We start from the raw sequence: 11461 nt of genomic DNA on the forward strand, positions 1-11461 counted from the left end.
AAGCATTATATTCGTCAAGCATTGCGTGTTGCCAATTTGGATCCTTAAGAGCATTTTTGCATGAGGAGGGAATGGGAGAGATGGGGCTGGTGGAGGCAGACAGATTAAATAGGCATTTGGGCATGAGATATCCTGTTTTGAACCTGGTGCGCATCTTGTGTGCATTTGTGGATGGCTCTATCGGAGCAGTGTGGGGCGGGAGGATGGTGGGACGTGGCGCAGTCGGAGTGGTGGGCGGGGAATCTTGCTGGGGGACATACCGGGTGGAGGGAGCAGGAGAGGGGACGGTGGTGGCAAGCGAATCAGGCGCAGGCTCTAGTGACGTGTTTTCTACCGCGGATGGGACGGGAGATTCGATCTGGATGGATCCCGGGGAAGATGCGGTGGGGGCGGGGGCAGGGGCGCATGCCAGGTAGGTGGGACGCTGATCCCAAAGGGGATTTGGGGTGGATCGTCTGTGGCTGTTGGGTTTGGGCTACACGATGTGGCTGCGGAGGGAGGATGATAAGGAAAATTGGATTCGTCAAATGTGACGTGACAAGAAATTATAACTCGGCGTGTGGAGAGGACCAAGCATCGGTTTCTGTTCACGTGGATAACCAATGAACACACATCGTGTGGACCATGGGGCGAGCTTGTGTGGGGCCGTGGCATACAAGTTCGGATAGCACAAGCATCCGAACGTACGAAGATGGGAATAGGTGGGGTATTGACCAAATAACGAAAAGTGGGGCGTGGCGTGATGAATGGCGCTGGAAGGACGTATGTTGAGGAGGTGGGTGGCAGTGTGGAGGGCTTCGACCCAAAAGGGTGGAGGCATGTGTGCTTGGACAAGAAGGGTTCGGACGACGTCATTGGTGGTTCGGATCATACGCTCGGCCTTACCGTTTTGAGGGGACGTGTGAGGACATGTGAGGCGAAAAGAAATGCCATTGGCAGAGAGAAATGAGGGGAGGTCGTGGTTAATGAATTTACTACTGTATCTCCCTAATCATGTTGCCAGACGATAAGGCCATATACAACCGCTCGTGATTATACTGTGATTATACTATAATTATAGTATGAGCAGTTTTTTGGAATTGTCAATATACTTGCAAAGTATAACTAGATCCAAAGCAAAGAGTTTTTCCTACTTTTCCGTTTTGTTTTTTTTTTAGTTGATGGTTAGATTAATTCATGGACCATCCCCTACTTTCTGTTTACTTCAGATTTTTTCCTCTGTCGTCAGATGCATGATAGTACAATTTTGTCGTTCATGTGTTCTGCTTCTGCTTCACCTTTGTAGTGACTCCCTTCAATTGACAAATAAATTTTAATCAAGTTAAAGATAAGACAGAACAAACAATGAAACAATGATTAACCACTAGCTACCCAAGCACAAATTCGACGCACACCGTTGAAGATGATTAACCAGCCCAGGCAGTCCTCAAAAGCGCAATTATCATCACCCACAGCTTACAACGCAATGGCTTTGAGTTCAGCGCAGACAACCTTCACTGCATTGTTCACCTTAATAAGAACAAATTAAAAGTTACAGTCGGCCCAGCTATCGCGTCATACACAAAACATGCAGCTCTAGCTTGTTTACCGCACGTCATGCTGGTCCACTTGCCACCACCACTGTTGTTCAGATCATGCCACCATCCGCCGGTCTGAAGCCAATGCAATGGCACCAAGCATCCATGACAGGTTCTATATCCCACGCCCTCGGTTACTTATTGCGTCTCATGTGGCGTGATGTTTGTATGTCTACTTTGATAGCAAAGGCGACCGTCGGTCTTAAAACATGGCACGTAGAGGATATGTGACAGGGATAGGGAACACTTCAGCACCACCCTCTCTCTGAATACGGCGCAAAAGCAAGAATCAAAATTTTGACCTGCAACTTAAGAAACGAAATAGAAAAATTCTAACAATGAATAGTACCAAATTTAAGCTGGATTACTAATTTGCACAATTATCAGTTTATCACCATTGTCACTATATTTGATATTTTTAGCGTCTAGAGTTCTAAACTGAATTGGGATTTTTTTTTTTATTGAATTGGTATTCTATAGACATTTCTACAATGTAAAACAAGAGTCAAGGTGCACTAGCTGCAACACAGGTGGCATAGCAGATACTTTCTTTCTGGTGATTGAAGAACAAACCATATACGTAGTACGGTGCTACTCCATCCATTTTACATGGGGTTCTTCTTTATGTCAGTTACCTGTGGCCACTAGTTTGATCAAATATTTATAAGTTACGTCTTATAAAGATTATACCACTATTGCTTTTTTAAAAATACAAGTACAATGGTGCACTTCTTAGGCACATAACCCATGTCTCGTCAGTCAAACTTATAGTCATACTTCAAATTTAGAATATGTGTTCACCATGTAAAAGGGGAGAGGGTGTAATTACTTAGGACCTTCAGTAACTTGATAGTTTGGGCTACATTGGTTCAATAATTGAAATTTTGAAACTTAATACTTTCCTCCTGAAAGAAAACAAAAACTTGACATTTACCAATTAACATTCTACATATTGATGCACCGTATAATGGGTTCTTGGTACACACATGGAAGTTTACCATGTGGTCTATTATTCATTCTCTAGTTGATCTTCCTTTTATACTATTCTGGTTTCGAGTAATTTTACCTATCATAGTTTGCGGGTTGTCCTTTTGGCGTTGAGGTCTAACTATTTTGTGCATGTGTGTGCATCTATGGTGCAAAGGCTAGTGTTTTTAATACCAATTAATGCCGGAGAATTCTTATATTGATTTTTCTCTATCTATGCCTCTCTATAAAACCATCAAACTACTACTGACTTCATATATGACTAACCCTTGTGATGGTTCAACTGCGTGCTTATTTAGCTCTTTCATACCAGTGTAGGTTAGTTTGTTGAGCTACATTACCAACCCACAAGCTGCACTCGATCAAAATTTGATCTACGTCATTAAGGTTGATATTGGTCTTAGGATGAATCATTCTAAGGAAGCAACACATATCAACATGAGGTATTGAGCTGCAATACGTATGTGGAAACATATACATACCTTGTTCAATTGATAAATTACTCGGAATGAGTGATCTCAGAAACCCAATTATTACAACATGGTCATAGCTCACAACATGGTTTTTTTATTTCACTACTCTCGATATTTTGCGCACTATGTCGGAACATATTGATCATATCGTATACATAATTACTCAGAGTTTTGTGATATTTTATTGTTTGGCCTAGGCAATTTAATATAGATTACTAATATATGCTAAGAAGTCTCGAGTACAAAACCCACTAAAAGCAATATTGTTTATTAAAAAATGGTGAATAATTCGTCGTGATATCAATACATATACCTTGGTTGAAAAGGCATTTTTTCTCTTTACTTTCCACCCCATCTAGATATTACAATAAAATCATTTTGTGCCACACGTGTTATGTCTAGTAATTAACATACTTGCATGGTTGTTCTAACACATACACATGCATTTGCAAAGATGGTAACAAGAACATGGGGACACGTTCCTTGTAGAAAAGACAGAATCTGCATCAAACTTTATACGAATTTGGTGATAGTCATAGCCCAGATCGATGCGCTACGTAGTTTCATGTGTGGATTGGATGATAGTGTTATCCCAATTTTATACAGATTATACATTCATGCTTGTGGATCGATGTTTTCATATTAGCATTTGTTAATTCAACTTTTGTGCCTAACGGGTTATGGCATCGTGCCAAGCATGTAGGACTAAGTGTGTGTCTATCTGTTAGAGGCGGTTCAAAATCTAGTGGAAACAGATACTTCTTTTTTCATACACTTGTAACCAATTTTGTTTTCATTTAGTGCGTTAACCATTTATTAAATATGTTCTTTGTTTCGTTTTTGGTTCACAGATTGTCTCATGCAACTTAAGGTTCCAGTTTAACGAATCAACAGGAGGGATGATTTAAATTGGCAGTCCACTGTCAATATCTAGATGACAACTTTTATGGAGGTTTTACCTTAAGAATAAACATGTTACTCTACTTTTTGGTAAGGCGATAAGTATGTTTAAATTTGTTTGGCTAGTTAACTACAGAAGATCCTCAAACACACCTTGTCATCCTAACATCATATATAGTTCTAGGTTGAAACTACTTCTAGAAAGAACTCCTTCCATAAGTTAACCATGTTCCTCTAAAATGAAGAATCAGTGCTCGAGTTTAAAATCGCCGACCATCCCCACTCCACAGCTACTCTCTCCACACTCCCGGGGATTTCACTTGCGGCATGGCAGCCCCGGTTAGTAAAAGGGTGCGTAGGAATAGGAAGCCACATTTGATAATGTCCCATTACTTTATTGGACTGAATTACTCGACTTAACGGGCATGGCTCGTGTGTATGCAATCTCCAGAAAACGCAGATGCAAAGTTGATGGTTCATGGCATTAGACCATTGGAGAGCTAATGTGAAGGAGCGTATAACTTCAGTCTGCTAGTTCTCCAACATAAGTGTCTCCCAAAGAGTTCAGGATTTGAAGTTTCCAACTTGTGAAGAGCTCTCTAGGCATTTGCATTCACGAGGACAAGTACGGTTCAGAAAGGCAACAGGGGATTCCCCGAGTTGGTTTTGGTGGTGCAGCTTCAGAGTCGGTACAAGTTGTTAGGATTTAATTAAATGGGTTTAATTAAAGGGATAATCCTCCCTCATGTAATTCTCTGTGTTGGTTGGTTTGCCTTCGAACGGACGTGACCCATATTCGCGTCCCTTCCCCTTGTATATAAGCTATGAATCATCAATGGAAAAGAGATAGTTGAATCATTTGTTGTCTCTCTCGATTTACATCTCGATTACTTCTAATACGTTATCAGCACCCGACTCTACCGAGAGCGCAAATTGCAAGACCAGAAAGCCGGCAGAACTCGCCGGAGAAGAAAAGAAAAGAACGTTGGGCCTTCTCTGGAGGTCATTCGTGGACATTGATTTGCACGCACCCGTTCACAGGAGAAATCGATCAAGACATTGTCTATTTTGCTTGTCTTCTCATGATCAATCAATCGTCTAAGAACTGATTGGGTTTCCTGTACGGGATACACAGATAATTTCTTCATGCACAAGACGGTTGCTTCAAACAAAGAAATCTCAGGATTTGATGGCACGGACCAAAGGCACATCGATCCGGCACTAAGCGAAATTATCATCGGCAGTTCACGACAAGAACGACACGGCGTACCGGGGGCGGACCAGCACCGAGTGCTGCATCAGCGAACTGCTACTTGGAGTCTCGGACCATTGATCGCACGGCTTCTCCAGCGCACGAACCGCGCGGATGCGGCGCCGAGAGTGATCGTCGGCCGCGTGCCCCGTCCCGGCTCTGTCCGGCGTGGCCGATTGCTTCTCCCTCATGGCAGCATGGCCACGGCTTTGGCCTGACTCCAAGAGGCGGCTTCAAGCAGCACGCGACCGTGGCCGACCGGTGGCGCGTCCTCCCCCCAAAGAGGCGGGCGACGAGGCAACGCACCTGGCGAGCAAGCGGGCGCGGAATACCCTCGGCCCTGTTGCCGCTGCTCCCTGCGGAGACGGCAGCCCCCGACCTCGGCGCCGGTGCGGCTTTGATTCCGCACGGTAACGGCCCCATCAGCGGCGGCTAAAGGCGCCGTCTGTGGCTGCCGGCTCGCTGTGTAGTACTGCCCTCAACACGGCGGCGAGGCTACCGGCGACGACGGCCAAAACCAATCGAGCGATTGGTAACCGCAAGGAACCTGATCCCTTCGGTTATTTTGCATTTTTATCCTAGATTTCTGTTAGCCACAGAAATGGCTCTGCTCTATGATAAGCCAGGATGCTTATTAAATATTGCAGGAAGGCCTCGGATTTTATGCAACCTTGTTTATGTTCCTGTAATTTCTGCTGTAGCCTTAAGCTTGTTGGAAATTATAGTAGAGCAATGAAGTCTCGTTGGACTTAGCAGTTAAGCTATCGAGATTGCTGCTTTCAGCAGTTTGATCATTAGGTTATTGTTATTTGCGAAGCTTAAGAGCAAATACAGATAAACTATTGTCTCCTGCTGAATTGCATAAAAAATAATTATTATGCACCATTTTAAGTGGCGTAAAATGATATATGTATTATGTGAGTAATACTGTTGCAAAGCAAATATGCTGAATCCATTATTCTAATAGAATATGGAATTTGCTTGCAAATTTGGAAAACATCAGGTAACCAAGTGTATAACACTTGCATAACTATGTCAAGTTTATACTTGTCAATTAGAAGGTAATTGATATGTGGCATCTACTACATAAATGTAGATTATGCACCGTTACCTTAAGGTCTAAATTATGTCATTATGACATAATGACCCCTTCAATTTTGCACACAACTTATGGATTGCATGATGCAACGAATTTATTTCGTTCACAACTGTGAGGTCTACACCGCCATGTGGTGATTACCTTTAATGTGTTTTAGTTAACACAAGGTTGGAAAAGCTCCATAAGTGTGAGGTCTACATTACATAGTAGTGATTACCTCCATGTGTTTCAAGCAAAAATGAAGGCACAATAGTTATGGCATGGGATCATAGCAACAGAATAATATTCGTTCAAAACTATGATGTCTACACATGTGGTGACTACCTTGATGAAGTTTCTCCAAATGCTTCGCAACTTCATAGTATTTGTCATTGGTTGTGACTTTAGTGTCACGTACTCCATCAAATGTGGAACCAAGACATTGGTGACGATAACATCGCCATGTTATGCTATGAAGATAATTGTGCAAACATACTTGCATAATTTGGTGATTACCTTCCATGCAAACACAACTTATGAGACGCCATCATAGCTACGAATTAATTTTCAGGCACAACTGAGAGGTTTAACACCATCTTGTGGTTATTGCCTTCATGTGTTATAAATAACATAAGGTTGTGGAGGCTATGATCGATGAGAATGTCCATAAGAGTGAGGCACCACTAGATGGTTGACTACCTCCATGTGTTTTAAGGAAATTAAAGGTTTGTCCCTTTTAAGGTGACTAACTTTAATTTGAAGATCTACACCACATTATGGTGTTCTTGTGGAATGCTTGACCTATGAGTCACTACGAATCACCATGACCATGATTATGCTCAGCCATAGCATTTTCATCCTACTTAATCTACAAAGTGTCACACTTAACAATTTGAGGTTCACACTAATAACTTCAAGCCAATGTCTTGAAATTATAATTAAGTTTGCAAAGTTCGTTGCAACATAACCATGATGGTTTTTAATTACCAATTGTAAATTAATAATCTCTGGTTCACCCATGTAAGTAAATGATGGCTGGAAAGGAATCTGAGGCATTCGCCCTCGATGGCCACTACTACCATATATGGGACATGGACATAAAGATCAGTCTTGCGTCCCATGGATTAGTGCGTGTAATTCAGGCCCCGAAGGATCCACCTCCGGCTGGAGTCACGCCGCTAACAGAAGAGAAAATGTATGTTGTTTTGTACATCATAAGACATCATACATCCAGATCATAAGGGTTATGAAAGGCATGGCAGAGCACAAGTTTGAAAAAAAACTAAGCTTTACGACGAGTGTGGATGCTATACGCATATCACGCAGGAATGCCACACCCCACAACATCTGGTTTTTCAGTATCAACAATCGCTGGAATGCAAATAACCTTAAGGGAAAATGTTTGAAGCTCACTTCAACCTTCATCCGACTCGCACTAATAGAGATGGTTGTTCGCGAGATGTTCCTCTTCGACATTGCAACACCATGACTCTCTAGCGGTCATAGGACCCTATGGGCACGGAGAACATGATCATTGAGTATGCCTCAACCGACATGTTTGGAGACTTTAACTAGTCCCATTATCTCCGTAGTGAATGATGTATTCATGTCCATTCTTGTTGTTGCAACAAACATATATTGTATCAACACTCTGACATAAATAAGATTGAATGTCTTCTATATATTTGATAAAGATTTCCATGGCAGAATCTCTGCAATTCGATATATAGATTTCAACGGGAGTCAATCCGATGGATGAGGAACAAGTATTTAAAAAGGTACCCTCTCTATTGTTTGGATTGTACTACACATACATCCAACCCGTAGCACATGTTGCACATAAATCAATTCCATTTGTCATGACTTGCATGAAGCTAAGTTTTCTCAATCATCGGATATGTAGCCCATTTTGAGATTCTCATATACCTCAAGATCAAAACTGGATCACTTAAGTCCCTCGATCGAATGCATTCGAGGTGATATTTGTGGCCTCTTCCAACCATAGTGTGGACTGAAAACGAATTATAATCAATTTGAATGGAAAATGATGCAAAATTCTCTTCATGTGCCTCCAATAATTATTGCATGGCTTTCGAAGATTGGAGTTCAGCACTTTGCCACATATGTCCATACACAAAAGGTTTGGTTGAATATCTGAGCAAGAGGATCGGGCTCGTTGCACGACCTTTGTTAATGAGTTGAAATTTTACCAACTTCACGTTGGAGTCATGCGGCTTTACACACCCTTGACTAACTAACTGCATATCGCAGAACTTCCCCTCTGCAATTGATACGTGGAAATCCTCCGAGCATTTCCCATCTGTGTAAGTTCGGAATCGCTTCACGCGTACTGATCTCACCACCGCAGCATACATCATAGGCCCACAAATTAGGGATCTATGTGGGGTACAGATCTCCGTCGATCACTAAGTACCTTGAACTCCTCATAAGGGATCCGTTCATAGCCTCGTACGCTGATTACAAATATTGAAGGATGGATATTTCCAGGCATTAGGGGGAGATTTCAAGTACCAAATAGAATGCCAGGAAATCATTTGGAACTCCACGTTCCTCTTCATATCCACGTATTCAAGAATCTGGACTATACGTCTACGATTCACAAATTTGCAACACTTTGCAAATAACATGCCAGAATCATTTACTGATTAAAAGGTGATATATAATCCTTTAATCGGGTTAGAAATGCGCCCGAAAGAGTGGAGGTACCAATAAAACCACTCAACTCCCTATTTCTGAAAAGAGGAGGAGTAGTACGGCCTCTAACCAGGATCTAGCTTCCTAGAAGCAACAAGGTTAATCGAGGAGAAATCCTCTCAATCGATAAATGCATATCAACCTAGCGTTGATTAACACCTTATGGGTAGTATACACCCAGTGGAAGGGAAACCTCCACAACCCAGATTCAGCTTGCACACACTGGTTGGGACATCGGAACACCCGGACTCACGCGTATTGGGAAATCACGAAGAGTCATCATGGGTGCTTGAGATTTCCTCCTACTATATCGATTCTGGAGAATCATATGATTAAAGCCTACAAATATTGACAATATTTCTCTTGTATGATTGCAAACATCCTTCACAATTATTCTGATCCAAAGACCATGGCCATGGCAGAGTGTAAACCACTTGCTTGGACTGAAACAATCGAAGGGTGCAATCCAAGCAGAATTAGCCTCGCTCCTCCAAATGAATTCCCTATGTGGTTCAATATGTTCTCTTTCAGAAACGGAATGAGATAACAAGGTGGTGAGAAAGCAAGGCTTGTAGCACAAGGTCGGATTTACGCAGAGATCCGAGACATAATCTCCAGATGCGAGTAGAATCCTATTTCCGATACATAATATTATTGGCATTACAAAATCATCTATCTATGCAGTTGATAGATGTAGTGACTACATATCCATGTGGATCACTAGATTTGGACATGCCTGGTTCCCGATGGAATCTTAATCCGAATCAAAATGCAAATGCAACATGTATTGTATAAAATCTTTAAGTCAGAATATGACTTATTGTTATCGGTATATTTTGGTACAACCGACCTAGTGAGTTCCTTGTACACAAGGATTACTCCTACAATGATGATTACCCATGTGTGTTTGTCATACACAAGGATTACTCTTGCAATGACGAAGCGCGTGATCATCTAAAAGACGGAATTTGAGATGAAGGATTTGGTGAAACCCAAATAGTGCTTTGATATTACAAGTCGAGCTACTTCACTCAAGTATTGGTACACCAAGTTGCCTATATTATAAATATTGGAGACACTGAAAATGGACAAGTCATATCCATCTCCCATGCCGGTTGTTCGATCTCTAGACGTAGAGAAAAATTCACTCAAACCACAGGATGATGTATTACGGATGTTGGGACTTGAAGTTCCATATCTCAGTGCCATTGGACCCACCAACACAATTGGTTGGGAACCAAGAATATCTTTCGATATCTCCAAGGCACCACACATTACTTGACATATTCTTGTAATTTCAGAGAAATCTAAACTCCAATATCATCAGGATACACTGATACTGGCTACTTGAATGATCCCCACAATGTGTATCAACATGGTAGAATTGTCACTCCATTGATGTCTTCGAGACATACCTTGCTGACTACACCTACCAATCATTCTAAAATACAAGGCCTCGTACACATGTGTAGCTTTACGGAATGATAAACCACATACACCAGTCATGTGATATTGGTTCTCTTGAACCATCAAACATTATCTACACAGATAATGTTGCTTGTGTTGCATGGATGCAAACATGATACATCAAGAGCAATATCACTAAGCATATTGCCTCTAGATTGTTTTATCTCCATGAACTTCAGAAGAGTTGGGGAATAAACATCTTGCAAGTCAAATCACACAATAATATTATTGGTTTGTTCACCAAGTCTCTACCAACTTCAACATTCCATAAGTATTTCATGGAATTGGTATGCGACGGCTTCCAAATTTGCAAGAATCAGGGGGGTATCTTCCTGAATCAATCATGTTCAAAGCACCATATTACACTCTTTTTCCCTTTATGAGTTTACTACATAGGTTCTCATCAAGGTTTTTAATGAGGTAATATCAACACAATATGATATGTCATATTTTCCGTTTTCCCCGCCGGGGTTTTTAGAAAAATATATATGACATATATTATTCTCTATACTCTATGGGTTTTTCCCTTTTACAAGGTTTTTCTCATATCGAGTTAACAAAGAGGCAATACCAATTATATGTTGTGTCATTTTCTCCTTATTTTCCCACTGGGTTTCGAAGGAGTTTTAACAGCATATCCAACCATTATATGTTGCACCATTTTCTCCTTATTTTTCCCACTGGGTTTTTAAGGAGTTTTAGCAACATATCATACACACTACTCTCCTCATATTTTTCCCACAGGGTTTTTAGAGGAGATGATTCCAAAGATGATTCTAGAGATGACCAAGCACAAGGACAAGGAAAGATTAGGGGGAGTGTTAGGATTTAATTAAATGGGTTTAATTAAAGGGATAATCCTCCCTCATGTAATTCTCTGTGTTGGTTGGTTTGCCAATAGACACAACTCTTCCTCACACCTCTTCGAACGAACGTGACCCATATTCGCGTCCCTTCCCTCGTATATAAGTCGATGAATCATCAATGGAAAAGAGATAGTTGAATCATTTGT

Source organism: Lolium rigidum, chromosome 3, assembly GCF_022539505.1.
Source record: "Lolium rigidum isolate FL_2022 chromosome 3, APGP_CSIRO_Lrig_0.1, whole genome shotgun sequence".
Classification (NCBI taxonomy): Eukaryota; Viridiplantae; Streptophyta; class Magnoliopsida; order Poales; family Poaceae; genus Lolium; species Lolium rigidum.